Here is an 11,269-nt window from a genome sequence, read left to right as displayed (position 1 = left end):
CTGAAATGCCAGAAACCGGTCCCCGGTAGCTTGTCTCCTTTCTGGTGAAGAATTGGCTTGGTAGTTTGGTCTGCCCTGTTCCCATGATGCACTGGGCCAGGGACAGACTAATTTGCATATAGCCAGGTTCTGAGCTGGGATGGGGCAGTGAGATAAATAACGGTGATGGATCAAGCCCTGATCTTTGGACTGGGTAAGAGTGGTCTGCTTAATTCAGACACTCTGTTCATCACCACCCCCTTTTCTGTATCGTTTTTGGCCACTATAGGTGTGGCAGGGTATACTCAGACATGAGTCCCTTTCTCACTGCTCCATCAGGATTCAAGCAAGCCGGGCCGAAGAGGCTGAAATGCCAGAAACCGGTCCCCGGTAGCTTGTCTCCTTTCTGGTGAAGAATTGGCTTGGTAGTTTGGTCTGCCCTGTTCCCATGATGCACTGGGCCAGGGACAGACTAATTTGCATATAGCCAGGTTCTGAGCTGGGATGGGGCAGTGAGATAAATAACGGTGATGGATCAAGCCCTGATCTTTGGACTGGGTAAGAGTGGTCTGCTTAATTCAGACACTCTGTTCATCACCACCCCCTTTTCTGTATCGTTTTTGGCCACTATAGGTGTGGCAGGGTATACTCAGACATGAGTCCCTTTCTCACTGCTCCATCAGGATTCAAGCAAGCCGGGCCGAAGAGGCTGAAATGCCAGAAACCGGTCCCCGGTAGCTTGTCTCCTTTCTGGTGAAGAATTGGCTTGGTAGTTTGGTCTGCCCTGTTCCCATGATGCACTGGGCCAGGGACAGACTAATTTGCATATAGCCAGGTTCTGAGCTGGGATGGGGCAGTGAGATAAATAACGGTGATGGATCAAGCCCTGATCTTTGGACTGGGTAAGAGTGGTCTGCTTAATTCAGACACTCTGTTCATCACCACCCCCTTTTCTGTATCGTTTTTGGCCACTATAGGTGTGGCAGGGTATACTCAGACATGAGTCCCTTTCTCACTGCTCCATCAGGATTCAAGCAAGCCGGGCCGAAGAGGCTGAAATGCCAGAAACCGGTCCCCGGTAGCTTGTCTCCTTTCTGGTGAAGAATTGGCTTGGTAGTTTGGTCTGCCCTGTTCCCATGATGCACTGGGCCAGGGACAGACTAATTTGCATATAGCCAGGTTCTGAGCTGGGATGGGGCAGTGAGATAAATAACGGTGATGGATCAAGCCCTGATCTTTGGACTGGGTAAGAGTGGTCTGCTTAATTCAGACACTCTGTTCATCACCACCCCCTTTTCTGTATCGTTTTTGGCCACTATAGGTGTGGCAGGGTATACTCAGACATGAGTCCCTTTCTCACTGCTCCATCAGGATTCAAGCAAGCCGGGCCGAAGAGGCTGAAATGCCAGAAACCGGTCCCCGGTAGCTTGTCTCCTTTCTGGTGAAGAATTGGCTTGGTAGTTTGGTCTGCCCTGTTCCCATGATGCACTGGGCCAGGGACAGACTAATTTGCATATAGCCAGGTTCTGAGCTGGGATGGGGCAGTGAGATAAATAACGGTGATGGATCAAGCCCTGATCTTTGGACTGGGTAAGAGTGGTCTGCTTAATTCAGACACTCTGTTCATCACCACCCCCTTTTCTGTATCGTTTTTGGCCACTATAGGTGTGGCAGGGTATACTCAGACATGAGTCCCTTTCTCACTGCTCCATCAGGATTCAAGCAAGCCGGGCCGAAGAGGCTGAAATGCCAGAAACCGGTCCCCGGTAGCTTGTCTCCTTTCTGGTGAAGAATTGGCTTGGTAGTTTGGTCTGCCCTGTTCCCATGATGCACTGGGCCAGGGACAGACTAATTTGCATATAGCCAGGTTCTGAGCTGGGATGGGGCAGTGAGATAAATAACGGTGATGGATCAAGCCCTGATCTTTGGACTGGGTAAGAGTGGTCTGCTTAATTCAGACACTCTGTTCATCACCACCCCCTTTTCTGTATCGTTTTTGGCCACTATAGGTGTGGCAGGGTATACTCAGACATGAGTCCCTTTCTCACTGCTCCATCAGGATTCAAGCAAGCCGGGCCGAAGAGGCTGAAATGCCAGAAACCGGTCCCCGGTAGCTTGTCTCCTTTCTGGTGAAGAATTGGCTTGGTAGTTTGGTCTGCCCTGTTCCCATGATGCACTGGGCCAGGGACAGACTAATTTGCATATAGCCAGGTTCTGAGCTGGGATGGGGCAGTGAGATAAATAACGGTGATGGATCAAGCCCTGATCTTTGGACTGGGTAAGAGTGGTCTGCTTAATTCAGACACTCTGTTCATCACCACCCCCTTTTCTGTATCGTTTTTGGCCACTATAGGTGTGGCAGGGTATACTCAGACATGAGTCCCTTTCTCACTGCTCCATCAGGATTCAAGCAAGCCGGGCCGAAGAGGCTGAAATGCCAGAAACCGGTCCCCGGTAGCTTGTCTCCTTTCTGGTGAAGAATTGGCTTGGTAGTTTGGTCTGCCCTGTTCCCATGATGCACTGGGCCAGGGACAGACTAATTTGCATATAGCCAGGTTCTGAGCTGGGATGGGGCAGTGAGATAAATAACGGTGATGGATCAAGCCCTGATCTTTGGACTGGGTAAGAGTGGTCTGCTTAATTCAGACACTCTGTTCATCACCACCCCCTTTTCTGTATCGTTTTTGGCCACTATAGGTGTGGCAGGGTATACTCAGACATGAGTCCCTTTCTCACTGCTCCATCAGGATTCAAGCAAGCCGGGCCGAAGAGGCTGAAATGCCAGAAACCGGTCCCCGGTAGCTTGTCTCCTTTCTGGTGAAGAATTGGCTTGGTAGTTTGGTCTGCCCTGTTCCCATGATGCACTGGGCCAGGGACAGACTAATTTGCATATAGCCAGGTTCTGAGCTGGGATGGGGCAGTGAGATAAATAACGGTGATGGATCAAGCCCTGATCTTTGGACTGGGTAAGAGTGGTCTGCTTAATTCAGACACTCTGTTCATCACCACCCCCTTTTCTGTATCGTTTTTGGCCACTATAGGTGTGGCAGGGTATACTCAGACATGAGTCCCTTTCTCACTGCTCCATCAGGATTCAAGCAAGCCGGGCCGAAGAGGCTGAAATGCCAGAAACCGGTCCCCGGTAGCTTGTCTCCTTTCTGGTGAAGAATTGGCTTGGTAGTTTGGTCTGCCCTGTTCCCATGATGCACTGGGCCAGGGACAGACTAATTTGCATATAGCCAGGTTCTGAGCTGGGATGGGGCAGTGAGATAAATAACGGTGATGGATCAAGCCCTGATCTTTGGACTGGGTAAGAGTGGTCTGCTTAATTCAGACACTCTGTTCATCACCACCCCCTTTTCTGTATCGTTTTTGGCCACTATAGGTGTGGCAGGGTATACTCAGACATGAGTCCCTTTCTCACTGCTCCATCAGGATTCAAGCAAGCCGGGCCGAAGAGGCTGAAATGCCAGAAACCGGTCCCCGGTAGCTTGTCTCCTTTCTGGTGAAGAATTGGCTTGGTAGTTTGGTCTGCCCTGTTCCCATGATGCACTGGGCCAGGGACAGACTAATTTGCATATAGCCAGGTTCTGAGCTGGGATGGGGCAGTGAGATAAATAACGGTGATGGATCAAGCCCTGATCTTTGGACTGGGTAAGAGTGGTCTGCTTAATTCAGACACTCTGTTCATCACCACCCCCTTTTCTGTATCGTTTTTGGCCACTATAGGTGTGGCAGGGTATACTCAGACATGAGTCCCTTTCTCACTGCTCCATCAGGATTCAAGCAAGCCGGGCCGAAGAGGCTGAAATGCCAGAAACCGGTCCCCGGTAGCTTGTCTCCTTTCTGGTGAAGAATTGGCTTGGTAGTTTGGTCTGCCCTGTTCCCATGATGCACTGGGCCAGGGACAGACTAATTTGCATATAGCCAGGTTCTGAGCTGGGATGGGGCAGTGAGATAAATAACGGTGATGGATCAAGCCCTGATCTTTGGACTGGGTAAGAGTGGTCTGCTTAATTCAGACACTCTGTTCATCACCACCCCCTTTTCTGTATCGTTTTTGGCCACTATAGGTGTGGCAGGGTATACTCAGACATGAGTCCCTTTCTCACTGCTCCATCAGGATTCAAGCAAGCCGGGCCGAAGAGGCTGAAATGCCAGAAACCGGTCCCCGGTAGCTTGTCTCCTTTCTGGTGAAGAATTGGCTTGGTAGTTTGGTCTGCCCTGTTCCCATGATGCACTGGGCCAGGGACAGACTAATTTGCATATAGCCAGGTTCTGAGCTGGGATGGGGCAGTGAGATAAATAACGGTGATGGATCAAGCCCTGATCTTTGGACTGGGTAAGAGTGGTCTGCTTAATTCAGACACTCTGTTCATCACCACCCCCTTTTCTGTATCGTTTTTGGCCACTATAGGTGTGGCAGGGTATACTCAGACATGAGTCCCTTTCTCACTGCTCCATCAGGATTCAAGCAAGCCGGGCCGAAGAGGCTGAAATGCCAGAAACCGGTCCCCGGTAGCTTGTCTCCTTTCTGGTGAAGAATTGGCTTGGTAGTTTGGTCTGCCCTGTTCCCATGATGCACTGGGCCAGGGACAGACTAATTTGCATATAGCCAGGTTCTGAGCTGGGATGGGGCAGTGAGATAAATAACGGTGATGGATCAAGCCCTGATCTTTGGACTGGGTAAGAGTGGTCTGCTTAATTCAGACACTCTGTTCATCACCACCCCCTTTTCTGTATCGTTTTTGGCCACTATAGGTGTGGCAGGGTATACTCAGACATGAGTCCCTTTCTCACTGCTCCATCAGGATTCAAGCAAGCCGGGCCGAAGAGGCTGAAATGCCAGAAACCGGTCCCCGGTAGCTTGTCTCCTTTCTGGTGAAGAATTGGCTTGGTAGTTTGGTCTGCCCTGTTCCCATGATGCACTGGGCCAGGGACAGACTAATTTGCATATAGCCAGGTTCTGAGCTGGGATGGGGCAGTGAGATAAATAACGGTGATGGATCAAGCCCTGATCTTTGGACTGGGTAAGAGTGGTCTGCTTAATTCAGACACTCTGTTCATCACCACCCCCTTTTCTGTATCGTTTTTGGCCACTATAGGTGTGGCAGGGTATACTCAGACATGAGTCCCTTTCTCACTGCTCCATCAGGATTCAAGCAAGCCGGGCCGAAGAGGCTGAAATGCCAGAAACCGGTCCCCGGTAGCTTGTCTCCTTTCTGGTGAAGAATTGGCTTGGTAGTTTGGTCTGCCCTGTTCCCATGATGCACTGGGCCAGGGACAGACTAATTTGCATATAGCCAGGTTCTGAGCTGGGATGGGGCAGTGAGATAAATAACGGTGATGGATCAAGCCCTGATCTTTGGACTGGGTAAGAGTGGTCTGCTTAATTCAGACACTCTGTTCATCACCACCCCCTTTTCTGTATCGTTTTTGGCCACTATAGGTGTGGCAGGGTATACTCAGACATGAGTCCCTTTCTCACTGCTCCATCAGGATTCAAGCAAGCCGGGCCGAAGAGGCTGAAATGCCAGAAACCGGTCCCCGGTAGCTTGTCTCCTTTCTGGTGAAGAATTGGCTTGGTAGTTTGGTCTGCCCTGTTCCCATGATGCACTGGGCCAGGGACAGACTAATTTGCATATAGCCAGGTTCTGAGCTGGGATGGGGCAGTGAGATAAATAACGGTGATGGATCAAGCCCTGATCTTTGGACTGGGTAAGAGTGGTCTGCTTAATTCAGACACTCTGTTCATCACCACCCCCTTTTCTGTATCGTTTTTGGCCACTATAGGTGTGGCAGGGTATACTCAGACATGAGTCCCTTTCTCACTGCTCCATCAGGATTCAAGCAAGCCGGGCCGAAGAGGCTGAAATGCCAGAAACCGGTCCCCGGTAGCTTGTCTCCTTTCTGGTGAAGAATTGGCTTGGTAGTTTGGTCTGCCCTGTTCCCATGATGCACTGGGCCAGGGACAGACTAATTTGCATATAGCCAGGTTCTGAGCTGGGATGGGGCAGTGAGATAAATAACGGTGATGGATCAAGCCCTGATCTTTGGACTGGGTAAGAGTGGTCTGCTTAATTCAGACACTCTGTTCATCACCACCCCCTTTTCTGTATCGTTTTTGGCCACTATAGGTGTGGCAGGGTATACTCAGACATGAGTCCCTTTCTCACTGCTCCATCAGGATTCAAGCAAGCCGGGCCGAAGAGGCTGAAATGCCAGAAACCGGTCCCCGGTAGCTTGTCTCCTTTCTGGTGAAGAATTGGCTTGGTAGTTTGGTCTGCCCTGTTCCCATGATGCACTGGGCCAGGGACAGACTAATTTGCATATAGCCAGGTTCTGAGCTGGGATGGGGCAGTGAGATAAATAACGGTGATGGATCAAGCCCTGATCTTTGGACTGGGTAAGAGTGGTCTGCTTAATTCAGACACTCTGTTCATCACCACCCCCTTTTCTGTATCGTTTTTGGCCACTATAGGTGTGGCAGGGTATACTCAGACATGAGTCCCTTTCTCACTGCTCCATCAGGATTCAAGCAAGCCGGGCCGAAGAGGCTGAAATGCCAGAAACCGGTCCCCGGTAGCTTGTCTCCTTTCTGGTGAAGAATTGGCTTGGTAGTTTGGTCTGCCCTGTTCCCATGATGCACTGGGCCAGGGACAGACTAATTTGCATATAGCCAGGTTCTGAGCTGGGATGGGGCAGTGAGATAAATAACGGTGATGGATCAAGCCCTGATCTTTGGACTGGGTAAGAGTGGTCTGCTTAATTCAGACACTCTGTTCATCACCACCCCCTTTTCTGTATCGTGTTACTCACTTCGGCCTGCCTTGGCCAATCTTGGCAGGAACTGCTGACACTTGACTCCTTTTACAGCGCAGCCTCCGCCAAGAATATCCTTCAGGTCCGTCTTGTACCCAGTACCATAGAAGGCTCCGCAGTCTGGTGTCGCAAACATAACATGGGGCTGGCGATCATCGCCAACATGTCAAAGTGACTGCCCCCAGGTACTTCACGCAAGCCGCAGTGAGCATGCGCAGGTGGGAGAGGAACTCTTTGGCCCAGCATCGCTGAGGCAGATTCCCATTTCATTCACATTCTTTTGTGCTGTGCATTTGTTTTATCTTCTCTGTGACTTATTTTAAACCTTTTGGAACTGTTTGATTTTACGGCGGTACCGTGCACTGATTGACCTGTTTCCTTCAATCAGAGGCGTGCCTGGGAGGAGCCAGTTGTGCCCCCCAGGTAAATCATGCCCGCTGCAGCGCGGACGTGCCGCGGGTGCATCAAAGATAAGCCCGTCTGCGCCTATCCGTGCCTGGACATCGCCAGGAGCCAGGCAATATGCTCATTTGCCCGCCCCTATAGGTTAGTTTATCTGCGTGAGACCCTGCCTGCTGTGCAAAGGAGCCCACCGGTGTAGGATCCATAGCGGATCTTCCACTGCTGGTTCCCTACATTGCAGCCAGTGCAAGTCCAGGATCAACTACTGCTCACGCCTCCTCTCACGCACAAAGGAGTATAAAAGCAGCAGTCTAAACTTCCGTACTTTAGCCAAGCACCATGTAGAAGTATTTTTCCTACGAGCCGAATAGTCTCGTGATATTTTATTCTTGAGCCTTGGCTCTCTCAAGACTGTGGAAAAGTAAATTTTGCCATGTTCTGTGTCCCTACGTGTTCCCCATGTTATGTTATATGTGCATGATTAATATGCATATGTATTCCCCATGATCGATTAAAGACGCAATTACAGTTGTGTCCAACTCTAGTATGCCAGTTTCCAGTCTTCGTGAATACAACGAATATTAGGCCTATGTAAAGTTATGTTGCCACGTTTCCCAGTGTGCACGTTAAATTCAGCCAAAGTCCCCGTTTCTAGGCCTCAAAAGGGCCCGGACACCAGATTCAGCTCCTGTCTCCTGCACCCTCGCTGAGGAGCGATACAGCCCCCACCTGTATCCCTGACCCTTCACTTACTTCCTGCCTCACAGTGCCCGGCGCGGCCTGGCTCTGCCTCCGAGTCTGCCAAGAGTATGTTATGATTCAAGTTATCAGTCCAGCTCTCCTTCTCTGCATTCCTAAGCTACTGAATCGCATCAATAGTTTCAGTCATCGTCTAGCTTTTACGTCTCCATGTAAGAGAAATACTGTATTAATGGTCATTTAATATTCCTCAACACGCACTACATGTAGAATAATGCATGCACCAGTCTTAGAGTCTGTTAGCCTTTCCCCTCCTGACTTTTAGTTTATATCAACATGTTCTCTAAACATCAGATACTAGATAGTGTTTAGGTACATGTCGCTCTGACTCTCCAGACTTTCATCTCCTCCTCTAGCGCAGAAGTCATAGCCCCCAGCTTCTCCTAGTAACACGTCATTGCCAGCTTGCGCGCACCACTAGGTTAGAGGTCCCGGCTCCTTAGGTAGCCCCCTCCATGTTTCCGCCCCATTCATGACATATTCTGTTACGTTTGCATCACATGTCTATGTATACGCCCTGTTCACGCCTCTTTCAGCCTTATCTTTCGCGACTGCTACACGACACGCCTTCTACCCTGCCCACTGCTACGCCTACTGTACTTACTGCAATGCAATTGTTTTAGTATATATATGTTGTACGTTGTTATTAAAGTTGCGCGCTTTTGTCCCGATCCTGCCCCCGGCAGCTGCCATCCTATTCCCGTGCAGGTTGTCCTGTTCCTGTCCGTTATGCTTTATTAAAACCTGCAAAACTCCAGCTACCTCGAATCTTGACTCTTATTTATTGAGCTATCTGTTATTATATTTATCCATTCAAAAATAGAGGTATTATTTATTTATTTACCACATAATGGCGCCCGAACAGGGACTTGCCCTTTCCCCACGCGCCGGAGAAGCCACGCATGCCCCCTGACCCTCTGCAGCCGTGACGGAACCATACCGTGCACGTGCAGATATTTCTGCTTCAAGTATCCCTCAGGCCCACGGAGGAGACGGAGGTTGCGGTCCAGCATCCAGACGAGGCGGTGGAGGAACGCGGCAAGTCCCGACCAGAGCCCAAGCCGAGAGTCCAAGGTCCGAGGTATCCGGAGGCCCACCCGTAACTGAAGTCCGAAGTTCGTAGTCCGTCGTCGTAGCAGTCCAGTCCAGTCCGAGGCCTTCCGTTCTTGCTGCCCGGTGAGTACCGTTGCTGGGGTAGTATCTAGACAGGGTCAATTTAATTGTCTCTGGTCCGGGGTCTGGGGTACAACAGATCCAACACGAAGTGTCCACTTAGGTGGGTGCGGGTCCTGACGTGTCTCTTTATGGGACCGGTAAGTTTCGTACTGTTTCAGCAGTGCATCTAGTAATTCTAGTCAGTTCTGTTCTCGAGAAAATTCATGTGTTCTGTTTTCAGTATTCCAGGTAGTATTCTTGTCCGAATTGTTATTTTAAATGTCATTTATGTATTTCAATGTCGTGGTATGAAAGTGGTGTCCCTCAGTAATTATCGTGTTCATTGTGTATTGCATTGTGTCTAGACTCCAGTCCAGTCATGCCATTGTTTTCCAAGTTACATCAGCTAAAAACTAGGAAAGGTCTGTTAGAAGAAGCAGTTCCTGTCCCGCCTAGGGACAGTCCAGGTCATTTCATGTATCAAAAGCATGGCATAAGTGCCATAATATATCTAGATTTATGGGTCGAGTACACCAAGGAATTAGAAGAGAAGTATAGGTGGCCTGTATCAGGCACATGGGATGCCGAGTGCATCATGCGAGTAGAAGAAGTATTATGGAAAAAGAAAGCCAGACAGTCACAGAAAGATGCCATCGAGTTATGGCGCAAAGAATCTCATAAAAGAACAGAAAAAGAAATCAGAAAGTCAGAATTAAGTAGAGAGTCTTCAGAAAGAGCCCAGGAAAGGGAATTAATCGAAGTAGGTGAACGAGTTAAAGCCGAACAGTCAGACAGACAGAGGAATGCCCTTATTAAGGGTATGTACCCTCTTCTTGCCGAGGGCTTGCCAAAAGCAACCCCGGAGGCATCCAGTGATTTTCCGCCACCATTAGTTCCGACCAAGCTACGTCACAAACCAACCGCAGCTGATATTTTTCTCTCGTCCTATTTGAACGACACTGTCCCTGAATATGCAAATCCTGTTCCGCCAGCTCCTGTAAATAATGTAATTCATGGTCCTCCAGTCACCGGGGCACCTGTTACAGCTCCTGCTACGGTACCCCCGGTCCAGCCCACGCTACAAGTTCCCGCCACACCGGTCACTCTGCCAGCACGAAGAGTATCAGTCGACGATTCCAGTTTAGGAGCCGCGGGGGGAGGTCCTCCGGGAACTCCGCCGCCGCACAAACGTTTAACGATAGTCGAGTTACATGAACGTGCGTTACAGCGTACGCCCAAACATCAGTCCGTTGCAGATATCAGACGAGCCCTTACCGAATGCCGTTATGATCCAGTCCCAGGCGATGATAATATGGTTATATATTCATTGCGTGTAAGACGGGTGACCGAGTATTTGGACACCCTACCAAATATGAAAGAAGATCTAGACAGAATATATCGTTTCATCCGCACAGGGGATGATCCAGAAAGTATTGGCGAAATCATGTCATTAAGGAAAGCTGAGACCCAGCTCATGATATTAAAGTTTCTAATCAATTGTTTAATAAGGGTACAAGATTATCCGACCAAGGATCCGGCCGAAATGAAAGTTCTGACAAGGTGGAGTGATAATATAACCGAAGGTAAACATAGAACACTCAGTAGTATAGAAAGTATGTACAAGAAAATTCGTAAGGAAATAATAAGGTTACACGAGGAACGCAAAGAAGCACAAGTAAGCGAGAAAGAAAATAACTCTGATACTGAAGAAGTAGAAGACGAGAATCCTTCCAGAATAGCGTATGTAGGTAGAACTAGACTTTCCGACCGACATTCACGTCTAGAAACAAGAAAGTTTTCTCTCTTCCAGCACCAGAACAAGGTTCTCTAGAGCAAGTATTTCAAGCTACCGATCACATTCTGAAATCACGAATCGGTTATAGTGAACTTAGTACTATGTATGAACAAGAACAAGCCCGATCAGCAGTCCGATGGGCTACTGATTCTACCACTTTTCCAGACGAAATAGTGGCACAAATGTTTCTGAAACTGCCCCCAGCCGAGCAGCGACTGGTGGGTATGTATATGATCCAGCACCTCATCACTCTGTATGAGGGTCAACATTCTGATCCAGGTCCGTTACACGATGTCCTGAACGAGTTACTCCAGTATAGATGGAAAGGTCTAGGTACCGATCTAATTAGTGTCATTC

Source organism: Lissotriton helveticus, chromosome 1_2 (genome assembly GCF_964261635.1).
Source record: "Lissotriton helveticus chromosome 1_2, aLisHel1.1, whole genome shotgun sequence".
Classification (NCBI taxonomy): Eukaryota; Metazoa; Chordata; class Amphibia; order Caudata; family Salamandridae; genus Lissotriton; species Lissotriton helveticus.
This window is presented reverse-complemented; position numbering follows the sequence as displayed.